We start from the raw sequence: 13,157 nt of genomic DNA, 5'->3' as shown, positions 1-13,157 counted from the left end.
TGGAGTTTATTGAGTTCCTTCTGTGTAATTGTTCACCAATTTCAGAAGTTTTCAGTTATTATTTCTTCAAATATTTTCTACCCTATTCTCTCTTCATTTTCCTTTTGGTATTCCCTATATATGTATGTTGGTATGCACTGAATGTCAGCCCATAGGTGTCTGAAAATCTATTCTATTCTTTTTCTTTATGCTTTCCAGGTGTGTGATCTTAATTGCTTTATCTTCAGTATAAGGAAATATTTCTTCTTTAGTGAATCATTTCCATTAGCATATGAGCATTGTGTAAATTTTTTTGGGGGGGTGTACCCTGTGGGTGCTTAACAACAGGGTGCTTAACTACAATAAGCCATGTCCCCATCCTATTTTAATTTTGTGAGACAGGGTCTCACTATGTTGCTTAGGCCTTGCTAAGTTGCTGAGGCTGGCTTTGAAGTTGTAACCTTCCTGCCTCAGCCTCCTGAGTCACTGGGATTACAGGTATGCATCACCATATCCTGTGCATTTTGTAAATTCTGCCACCTTAAAAAAAAAAAAAAAATCACTCTCAAACACTATAGTCCCTCCAACTATTACTCCACCCTTTACACCAAAACTCTTCAAGACATTTATTCCTTCCAGGCAATTCCACTTTAATTAAAATTTCATATCCACTATTTTATCAAAATTGCAAAGTCAAAGTTACTATGCTTTTGATGTTGCAGAAGTCAGCTGTTAGTGTTCAACTATCATCTTTCTTGGTCCACCAGTTATATTTGATCCTTTCTTTCTTCTTTATGATTCAAGGACAACAAAGTGTCCTGGTTTTCATCTTACCTTCTAATTGTTCTCAGTATCCTTTACTGTTTCTTCCTCATTTTTTAACAATCTCTTAACATTACAGTGTCAATGAAAGTTCTGATATCTTCTGTTTGCATTTAAGTTCCTTAGTAATCTAATCTTGAGACTTTAAAATATCAACTATTGAAGGAGGTGAAAATTTATAACACCCTTGGCAAAAGGAAACTAAGGACTCAACTTTTGTAATTTCCCTTACCAACAAAATTCCCATACCTGCCAAAAGTAAGCACACTAAAGGCACCTGAGAAACTCCTCCCATAATGTGCCCGTGCTAAACCAACACGTTGGTTGTTACAGCCAACCACCATTTTCCTCTTGAAAATGTGCTCCTCCGTTTAATAAAGCATTTCTAATTTGTTGAGATGGGTCTCTGATTCTTTGTATTCTCCTTCATTTTCTTTCAACTACATTGTAATGTCTCCTACCAGGGCATTGTCACTGAACTCCTGACTACTAAACACCTCCCTACTTGAATGCCTAACATTAGCACATCCAAAATTGAATGCTTTTTCTTGCCCATCAGACTTGATTCTCCCAAATTATTCCCCAAACCAGTACACGGAACCTACTCCCAGATATATTGCTAAATTAGATTTCCAATATTCTACTGAGGATCTTTGCTTTTATGTTTATGAGGCATATTGGCAATTTTCTTTTATTATTCTCTCATATCTCATTTTGGATGAATACTACAACTCTTCTTTTTTAAATAGAAAATAGTTTTTGTTGTTTTGGGTTTTGTTTTTTTGTTTGTTTTGGTTGGTTTTGTTTTGGGACCAGGGACTGAACCTAGAGATGCTTATCCACTGAATCACATCCCCATCCTTATTTGGGGCAGGGTCTCACTAAGTTGATTAGGGCCTTACTAAATTGCTGAGGCTGGTTTTGAACCTGATTCTCCTGCCACAGCCTCCCAAGCTTCTAGAAAATAGGCATTCACCATGATGTTTTTGGAGAGTTTTTTAATTTAACATGTAACCACTGCTGGGCACAGTGGTGTACACCTGTAATTCCATTTACTCAGGAGACTGCGGCAGGATAATTGCAAGTTTGAGACCAGCATGAATAACAGATTGGTCTGAAATAAAAAGGACTGAAGATGTAGCTCAGTGGCAGACCACCTCTGGAGGCAATCATTCATGTATATGTGTGTAATCAAAAATTCTATGATTACCATTATCAAGGATTTTATTTTTCATATTTTAGTAGATTTCATCAATGAGACAAGTCAGTAGCCAGGCTGTGTGATACTTGACTGTGGATAAAACCACTAGCCCCTTCTGAGCCTGTGTATCATTTGTATGAATGATGGTGGAGAATGTTCTTTTGAGACCTTTATAAACTTAGAGACTTCATATATTCATACATAAGTAACATGTCACTTAACAAGGAGAATACATTCTACAAAATGCATTGTTAGGCAATTTCATCTTTGTCTGAACATGACTAAGTGCACCTACACAAACCTAGATGGCAAAGATAAGTCAAGAGATATAGCTGTTGCCAGAGTAATGTGAAAAACTTTCAAAGTAAACTTTTTTTTTTTAAGTAGGAGTACACTCTAAAAAAATGACAAGGCACGTATGGTGCCACAAGCAACTTGGGAGGCAGAGGGAGGAGGAACCCAAGTTCAAAGCTAGCCTCAGCAATTTAGCAAGGCCCTAAGCAACTCAGCAAGACCCTATCTCACAATAAAAAATAAAAGACTGGGGACGTGATTGAGCACCCCTGGGTTTAATCCTGGTACCAGATAATAATAATAAAATAATAATAAATAGTAAATACATAAGCCAGTAACATGGTAATTTATTAAGTATGATGTACTATAAATAATTTTAAGGGGCTAGGGATGTAACTCAGTTGATAGAGCACTTGCCTAGCATGTGCAAAGCCCCAAATTCAATCCCCAGGACCGCCAAAAATGAAAACAACATAATTTCATTCGCTGTAGTTTTATGACTAGCACCACAGATCTGCTTATGCAAGCATTACCACAAATACATTTGTTATGCTATGCCACTGTGATAGCTAAAATATCAATGGGAGAGTTATTTTACAGCTTTATTATAATCTTATGGAACTACCTGGTATATATGATCCATCATTGACTAAAACATTATGCAATGCATGACTCTGTGTGTGTGTGTGTGTGTATGCATGTATATACATATACATAAATATTATACATATATATTTATAAAATATAATTAATATGTATTATATATTCATATATAATATAAATCTATATATATTACATATACACATATATAATTATTTATATATTATTCATATATATAATTCATATTTATACTAAGCATCTAGCAGTCTGATATGCACTTTACAACAGTATCTCCTTTAAACAAAAAAAAATTTATAGATGCTTTGACAGGCTACATAATTTGCAAACAGTTCTACAATGTATTTAAACAAAGTTACCTCTTGCACTCTAACTTCAAAACTTATGTTCTTGATTGCTGTCATACAGCTTTTAGACATTATTCAGTAACCTACTTTTTTCACTCAACATGCCTACTCCATTCATCAGTTGTATCATATTTAAATAGTACACACTATTTTTCAAAAGGGTTGCAATAATATCTCCCATTCAATATACTCTTCTTGAAATGTGCCTCTGATACTCCTCCCAAGAAGTATGGTCTATGCTTCCACCCACATGAAGTTGGGTTGATTTGATTACAAAGGAAGTGACATCAATTTTTAAAGCTAGGTCACAACAGGCAAGTTCAAGGCCAGCCTTAGCAATATAGCAAGACCCTAACCAACTTAGACTCTGTGACAAAAATAAAAAATAGAAAGGGTTGGGGATGTAGCTCAGTGGTTAAGTGCCCCCCACCAAAAAAAAAAAAAAAAAAAACAGGCAACACTGTTTCTCTGGAACCCAGTTGCCATAATATGAGGAAGCCCAAGTAGCCATACTGAAAAGCCATGTGTAAAGCTAGGCATGATAGAACATGCCTATTATATCAGCAAAATTCAGGAGCCTGAAGCTGAAGAATCACTTGGATCCAAGAGTTCAAGTACAAACTGAGCAACATAGAGAGATCCAGGATCTCTAAAGCAGGAAAAAAAAAAAAAAAGCCACGTGTGTGGTGTTCCTATTCATCAGAAGTAGCTGAGGTACTGGCCAAGTATCAACCACCAAATTTGTCTTCAGATCAAAGGACTTAAAAACAGCATACTACAGGGACACAGCCACATCAATGTTTATAGCAGCACAATTCACAATATCTAAACTGTGGAGCCAACCTAGATGCGCCCTTCAGTGGATAAGTGGATAAAAAAAAAAAAAATGTGGCATATATACACAATGGAATTTTACTCAGCATTAAAAGAGAATAAAATCATGGCATTTGCAGGTAAATGGATGGCGTTGGAGAAAATAATGCTAAGCAAAGTTAGCCAATTCCAAAAAACAAATGTTGGATGTTTTCTCAGATATAAGGAGGCATAGTGGGGTAGGAAGGGGGAGATGGGAGGATTACATGAATTCTAGATAGGGAAGAGGGGAGGGAAAGGGAAGGGGCAGGGGATTAACAAGGGCGGTGGAACGTGATGGACAACATTATCCAAAGTACATGTATGAAGACTTGAATTGGGTGTCAACATACTTTATAAACAGATATAAAAAATTGTGGTATATATGTGTAATAAGAATTGTAATGCAAAAAAACCAAAATACATGCATAAAGGCATGAATTGGTGTGAACCTACTCTATATACAAAGATATGAAAAATTGTACTCTACGTATAATAGAACTGTAATGCATTCTGCTATCGTGTATTTAAAAAAAATAAAATCAATAAAACTAAAAAATGTAAATAATATACATATATGGGTCACATACATAACTTGAAACATTCTGGTTAACCACATTTAAAAATCAATTTTAATGTATTTAATTTAGCCAGGCATGGTGTAACACACAAGTAATCCCAGAAGCTCAGGAAGCTGAGGCAGAAAGATTACAAGTTCAAAGCCAGCCTCAGCAACTTAACAAACTGTCTCAAAATTAAAAAAAAAAAAAAAAAAAAAAAAAAGGGTGGGGATGTGGCTCAGGGTTTACTGCCCCAAGGTTCAATTCCTGCTACCAAAAAAAAAAATACATATATATATATATGTATTTTTTTTTAATTTTTTACAGTTGTAGATGGACAGAATGCCCTCATTTTATTTGTTTATTTTTATGTGGTGCTGAGGATCAACCAGTGACTCACACATGCTAGGCAAGCACTGTGCCACTAAGCTACAGCCCCAGTCCTATACATTTTTTCTTAATCAAACATCCAAAATATCATTGCAGCATATAATTAATATTTTAAAAGTTGAGATTTTAGTTTCTTTTTTCATAGTCTTCAAAATCTGATACACATTTTAGACTCATCACATCTTGATTCAGACTAGTCTTATTTCAATTGTTCAACAACCATTTATGACTACTGAATAATGGCAACTTGAGATAATTCCATTGCACAGCTGTCAACTCCAGCCTCCAGTTTTCCCAGCTGAAATGCTGGGCCCTTACTGAATTCTTTTTTTGCAAAATCTGTAAGCATAACTCCCACCCACATCCAGCATGCGCAGTGGGAAGGGGGTTCCCCTCAGTGGAATGGACTGGCTGAGAAATAAAAGCTAGAAAAAATAGAACGACAAAGAAACCACAGGACACAGAGAATAGTCTCAAAAGCAGGGACAGGACAGGCAAGCCAATCATACAGATCAAGCTTCTATTCTAAGGGAAAATGGAGCCTGTACCTGCTTTATTTATATCAAGAAACACCAAAGGCCTTCCATAGAATGTTCTTCACCAAAAAAGGTTAAAGGTAGGCTGTACAGTTCCCAATGGGTTACACCCATCTCTGGAGCTACTATGAGATCTTCCATGAGAGAGCTGAGATAGTTTGCAATGCCAAACCTAAATCTCCCTGGCTACCATAGCAAGAGAAGACCCTCAAGTAATTCATGGATGGCTTCCTGAATATTCCCTTTTTACTTGGCAAATGTAAATGATGAGCAGTTATTTCAAGTTCCCAGATTCTTGTTCTGAGGGTGTAACAACCTATTATCACAATACAAAAGAGAATTAATAGCAAACATATCATTCTGATAATATACCATGTAGAATGGTTTAACATGTTTTTAGGATGGGAGCCAATCAACCAGTTAGAGATGTAGAGCCCATGAGATTGGTCCTGCTTTTTTAAGTATCCTAGGTGTCCTGATGTATCCCCATGAGGTTTAAGCCATTATTATGGCTATGCCAAACATCCATCAGATGATTTCTAATTTTTTCCAAATTTCATTGGGAAGCATGAAATTTGACTGCAGTAATACAGGCTTACTTATATTTAGCATGGCATTTAAGCCTTTGTTTGAATTTGAGAGTAGAAAGCTTATTATTGATACCTATAATAATAGCTTTTAGAATATTTAATCTAGTTGTAAGCTCTTATTAATATTTACCTGATTGCATAGGTCTTTAGAAATATTTTGAGCCAACTTATTAAGAGAATTAGCTTAGTTAGATTATGTTTTTTACAATTTACAGGATATCTATTATCCATTTTTTTATTTCTATAACTCCAATTATTAAAACATAAGAGAATTAAATATAGGCTCGAAGGTTATAGCAGGAAACCACCTTGTTTTTCCTGCATATAAAGTTAGATATGGGGCCATTTGTAAAATGGAGAAAATGAGGCAACAATTAAATGCCAGAAATCTTTTTTGAATATCATCTTTCTTGAAAGATAGAAAATTACCAAAGAAAATTTCAGGGGTCATAGAGAAAAGAGAATGGATTTTGTCCATAAATATAGTAAATATGGAGACAGATATAAACCTGAAATAAATACAGTGGCTGGGGTTATAGCTCATTGGCAGAGCATTCACCTAGCATGTGTGAGGTGCTGGGTTCAATCCTGAGCACCACATAAAAATAAAGGCATTCTGTCCATCTACAACTACATATATTATATATATATATGATATATGCATGATACACACATGATATATATATGCTCCAAATTATCATCAAATAAGAAATGACTGTTATAAATCCAAATGTGAGTTATTAATCTTTCTAGTGTAATATTAATTTGCCAGGATTTAATTTGGCCTTCATTATATGGCTGTAAATAATACAGGAAGTAATCTAAATAATATGGATTTTTATAGTGTATCTAATCTCATTTTTTATTCTGAAAATAGTTTTACATAACTCAATTATATTTCTATTTTCTTAGATCTTTTACTAAATGATCCAAATTAAAACACAGTTGTTTGCAAATTTCTTTTAAAATGTAAAAGTGGAACACATTTAGTGGTAGTTCTTCTACATTAAGTCCTCCTGACTTTGGACTTTCTGTAGGAAGAAGTATCATGATATAACTCTTTTATCAACTTTTTGAAGTCAATTCAAAACATATTTATCACCTCTGTACTGGCAAAGCATTGTACACTTCATTCATTTAGGAAAGATGCCAAAATCTATTGCAGAATGATTAGGGCAGTAATATTGGTGGATATTCTATGGAAATAACTGGCTTGTTATGGGAAAATTCCATTTCAATAATCATTCCATTTTAATAACTATCAAATATAACCCTAAATCCTAAGGACCAGTATAATTGGATAGTCTAGGTTCTTCCTATGTTGTCCTTTCCTCAAAAGTTGCCTTTCAATAGCCAGTATATTTATTATGGGACCAACATATACTTAGGTTCCTACTCTAGCCAGTATACTTAAATCCAGTCACATGGATGGGTATAATATGAGTATCTGCAAAACCACCCATCATATGAGTATCATCAGTAAACACTGGGATGGATTCTCCAGTCCACATTGCTAGGTACATTAAAGGTGGACTTCGGGAATGGGTCCATAGAAATCAAGGCATGCATAGCTAAAAACACTGTGGTTGGAGATTTACCTTCCTGTGTCAAGTTTTTCAGCCGTTTCCAAGATGACAGTTTTAGAGTCTATCCTTTGAAATCTGATTTATCCTATTGTTCCATGTGTTGCTCAGCAACAGTAAGACTTTTAGTGTCATGACTTAAAGAAATTTTTAATCTACATACTGTGGGGTCGGGCTCCAAATTCCTCAATAGGACACCCATAGCACAAGAGTTAATAACTAGAATCAACAAATGGGACTTACTCAAACTAAAAAGTTTTTTCTCAGCAAAAGAAACAATAAGAGAGGTAAATAGGGAGCCTACATCCTGGGAACAAATCTTTACTCCTCACACTTCAGATAGAGCCCTAATATCCAGAATATACAAAGAACTCAAAAAATTAAACAATAAGAAAACAAATAACCCAATCAACAAATGGACCAAGGACCTGAACAGACACTTCTCAGAGGAGGACAATAAATCAACAAGTACATGAAAAAATGCTCACCATCTCTAGCAGTCAGAGAAATGCAAATCAAAACCACCCTAAGATACCATCTCACTTTAGTAAGATTGGCAGCCATTAGGAAGTCAAACAACAATAAGTGCTGGCGAGGATGTGGGGAAAAGGGTTCACTTGTACATTGCTGGTGGGACTGCAAATTGGTGCGGCCAATTTGGAAAGCAGTATGGAGATTTCTTGGAAAGCTGGGAATGGAACCACCATTTGACCCAGCTATTCCCTTTCTCGGTCTATTCCCTAAAGACCTAAAAAGAGCATACTACAGGGACACTGTTACATCCATGTTCATAGCAGCACAATTCACAATAGCAAGACTATGGAACCAACCTAGATGCCCCTCAATAGACGAATGGATAAAAAAAAATGTGGCATTTATACACAATGGAGTATTACTCTGCATTAAAAAATGACAAAATCATAGAATTTGCAGGGAAATGGATGGCATTAGAGCTGATTATGCTAAGTGAAGCTAGCCAATCCCTAAAAAACAAATGCCAAATGTCTTCTTTGATATAAGGAGAGTAACTAAGAACAGAGTAGGGATGAAGAGCATGAGAAGAAGATTAACATTAAACAGGGATGAGAGGTGGGAGGGAAAGGGAGAGAGAAGGGAAATTGCATGGAAATGGAAGGAGACCCTCATGGTGATACAAAATTACATACAAGAGGAAGTGAGGGGAAAGGGAAAAAAAAACACAAGGGAGAGAAATGAATTACAGTAGATGGGGTAGAGAGAGAAGAGGGGAGGGGAGGGGAGGGGAGGGGGGATAGTAGAGGACAGGAAAGGCAGCAGAATACAACAGACATTAGTATGGCAATATGTAAATCAATGGATGTGCAACTGATGTGATTCTGCAATCTGTATACGGGGTAAAAATGGGAGTTCATAACCCACTTGAATCAAAGTGTGAAATATGATATGTCAAGAACTATGTAATGTTTTGAACAACCAAAAATAAAAATTTAAAAAAAAAAAGAATTTTATGAGATCAGCAGGACATGTAGGGTTCTGTTTTCCCTCTTTTTTATTTAAAATTGAAGAAAAAGTTGATATACACTAGAGTATCATTAGTCTTAAATTGTAAATAGTGGCCTAGTAGAGTCCTATGAACCTAACTTTAAATGAACTTGGATGGGTACATTAATGACGTGAGAGGTAGAGTTTTACCTTATGAAAGGTGGCATCTATAAAGGTATAGAAGACATAAATAGACATCCTTTTTAGAAATATATATATATATATATATATATATATACATATATATATATATATATATATGTTTAGTGAGCATAGGAAAAAAATATTTATTACTAATAATAAAAAATGAAATAAAAGAATAGTCTTTTACTTACCAAGTTAGAAAAAAATTTATTATCTTTAAGTCTAATGTTGATCTAAGTTTGGGGAATCAGTACTTTAAATATTGATTGGTAAAAGTGAATCAGTACTATTGCTTGGGATAGTGATTTAATAAATTATTTAGAAAAATTTAGAATTGACCCAGCAATGATATCTCAAGGGACTTATGGAGAAACAATTTTTATGTACAAAGATAGAGCTGTGTGAATATCTTTATAAATTTGATTTTAAAGTAGTAAGATTAAATGTTTAACATAGGTTTTGATAAACAATATGATAAAAAAATTGGTATTAAAAGTAACATTGTAAAAGAGCATTAACAATGTACAACTTAAAATGATTCTATGTTTTTTAAATATCAATATGATCCTATTTTTATATAAAATATGTATATCTATATGTATAGAAAACAGTTTAGAGGCTATGTATTAGATCTTTTTTGTAATAGATATTAACAGTAGTTATCTATGGACAGTAGAATGTTATGAGATTTTTATGTTTACCCCTTAATTTCTAACAATGGGTCCCTTGGCAAAAGTTAGATAAGGTGTTTTAATCTTGTAATTAATTTCAGTTTCTCATTTGAGTATCAGTCTATAAACTTTGGTATGTAATCCTTTGAGTCAATAAAAACTAGTTGACCCATTTTAATGTTATATCTAGAATATGAAATGGACAAATTAAGAGAACCTTTAATCCCTTCTTGAGAGAAGTTGTTAAAACATTTTTATATCTTATAATGTTACCCTTTAAATAAGCTAGTGTCTCTCCATTGTCTTTTAAACATATAGCTAAACCTACTTCCCACTGTACAGAGTAACATATAATTATACAAAATATAATTATAATTATACAAAATCATATATTTAGGAAGTAGAGATACAATTGATATATAAGAATTAGTTAACAATTATTTTAATTATATTGATGTTTTTAATTAAATTTAGCTTTTAAAGAGAAGTTTGAAATTTGGAATTTAGATGGCATTAGAAAATATTTTTTATTTAAGTAGAAATGTATGAATCTTAATTTCTTAAAAATTAGCCCTTTTTTAAGTAATAAAACTTACCACATATAAGTTATTGTTCTATTGGAACAAAAGTAGATTAATGCTTAGTAAGTTCTTATCATCTCAATGTATAGGTTAAAATTTTGGTTTATATTAGCACAACAATGTTTGCTGTAAGGGGAAAGCCTTAATTGATGGGTAAAAGTGAGTCAGTAGTATTGCTTGGCCAATGACTTAATGAATTATTCCATATATTTATAACCAATTTAGTTACATACAAACTTGTTCTCTATTTACGCAAATCTTCTATATTACTTACTTAGACCTTTTATGTATAATCATATTAAAGCCTTCATTACAATAAAGACCTTTTTATCCAGAGATGTTTTCTTTCTTCCTTCTAGGACTCTCCAATTTTTCTTTCTTCTCTGTAGAAGCTCTTTCTTTCTAGAATTTTTCTTTTTAATTACATTTTGAAACAATTCCTGTAAATCTTTGAATCTAGATAATTGTATTTTAATAAGAAGAAATATTTCAATGCAAATATATCCAAAGCTTTGGGACCCTTTGTACATGTATCTGGTTTACCACTTTATGAAAACATAAACAACAGTTACTCGTTAAGATTACTTGATGTTAACAACTTTATAAGTCAATATATATCTCTTGAAATAGGCATTTATATAATGAATTACATTTACCCTGAATTTATTTTAAACAGTAAAAGGCAGAGCATCAAGTAAATATACTTAATAATAAGTTATGTATTTCCTGTTGAAGAAAAACAGTTAAGAGCAAATAAATACATATGTTAATTATCCTATAAATTAAAAATCATTTAGATTATTTAATCATCTGAAAAATGTATTAATAATGAAGATACAATTTATTTTTATTTAATCAGCCATTTTAAATTGAACTTTTATTAAATCACATGATTTAAACATATTTGGATCCATTTTTATTTTACTTTAAGTATTATAAGTGTACTCTTTTATCTATGTAAACTTTGACATTATGTAATGTAGTTAAAGTAGAATTTTTGTGCATATACATATTTAATACTTGTGGTGACATATTTAGAAATCAGAAGAATAAAAATTTTGGCCATTATGAGAAGGTTGTGAGATTAAATATTTCAGATTGCCATTATTTTGTAATGGTCAAATTTACATTTAGTATCCCTAAAAAAGAAAAACAATGTGTGAGAAAACATAAGTAGAACATCTTTTGTTAACGCAATAATTTTTTGCAATTCTTTAGTAGTGTGACTATCAAGAAAAAGGGCAATTCCTTGGAGAAACCTGTTATAGAACTATAGATTAGTTTATTTAACTCAGCACTGGGAAAGAATTCAGAATAAGGCTGCTATTAAAGATGCAGGAATTTGTTGTTTTGGATTTTGCCTGTTAAATTTTTCTTCCCACCCCCACCCCCTCAACCCCCACCCCGGTTAGCAAGTATTTATTTGCGAAAATGAAACAGAGACGTTCCTTAAATGTTGGGGGAGGGGTGCGGGTATTTACTTGGGGCTTGTTGGGGGTGGGGGGAGGTCCCAATCCCGCCCCAAATTCCTGAGCGCCCAGGGCACTGGCTTTCGCTGCTGGATCTGGGCTCTCAGACTTTACACCTAGAGTTCCAGTCGGGCCTGAGCTGCCTGGCCTTGAGGGCTGTATCCTCAGGAGGTGTCTGGTCTTGCTGGTTCAGCAAGCTTGATAAGCATGAAGCTTTTGTCTTTGTTGGTCTTGGTCGGGGGTTTGCTGGTACCCCCAGCTCAAGCCAACAAGAGTTCTTAAGATATCTGGTGCAAATGCATCTGTCCACCTTATAGAAACATCAGTGGGCACATTTACAACCAGAATGTATCTCAGAAGGAGTGCAACTGCCTGCACGTGGTGGAGCCCATGCCCGTGCCTGGCCATGGAGGCCTACTGCGTGCTATGTGAGTACAAGTAGTCTACCTGTCCGTGGTGGGGGCCCTTTTGCTGTACGTGGCCTTCCTGATGCTGGTGGACCCTCTGATTGGAAAACCAGATGCTTACACTGAACAACTGCACAATGAAGAGAAGAATAAGGATGCTTCGTCCCTGGCAGCGGCTGCTGCATCCCTCGCAACCCCCCCACCCCCAAACACTGTCCTAGAGCTGCGGAGGGTGCTCAGCAGCGATGGAAGCTGCAGGTGCAGGAGGGAGCAGGGAGCCACTTTCTATTTTGCCTCAGCCAATCTTCCCTGGGTCTTCCCTGTAAAGGCTCATGGCATTTTCCTGTCTCCCTGTTTGGAAATGTTGTACCCAACCGTTTTAATTAGGGACTGTGATGGGTCTCTGATCTCTTGTGTCTCGGATCTTTGAGGTAGAGGGGGAGGGGAAAGGAAGTCCAGAAAGGAATGAAGATTATCCAAGGTGGCCTCAGGGTCGGGTGGCATCTGTCCCTTCTGGCTCCACATCTTGGGGATGTCATTGCCCTTTGCAAGATGACGCTGTGTCATCAAGAACTCAGTGTTTGGGTGGGAG

The 13,157-nt window shown here is 34.9% G+C and overlaps 1 pseudogene; it reads left to right on the top strand.

Moving 5' to 3' along the window:
• The first annotated feature begins 12,365 nt into the window (after nt 1-12,365).
• Nucleotides 12,366-12,952, top strand: LOC143381528 (proton-transporting V-type ATPase complex assembly regulator TMEM9 pseudogene; annotated as a pseudogene).
• The last annotated feature ends 205 nt before the right edge of the window (nt 12,953-13,157 follow it).

The sequence above is a fragment of the Callospermophilus lateralis genome, chromosome 15 (assembly GCF_048772815.1).
Source record: "Callospermophilus lateralis isolate mCalLat2 chromosome 15, mCalLat2.hap1, whole genome shotgun sequence".
NCBI lineage: Eukaryota > Metazoa > Chordata > Mammalia > Rodentia > Sciuridae > Callospermophilus > Callospermophilus lateralis.
The sequence above is the reverse complement of the archived record's forward strand: the minus strand, read 5'-3'. Positions and strand labels throughout refer to the sequence as shown.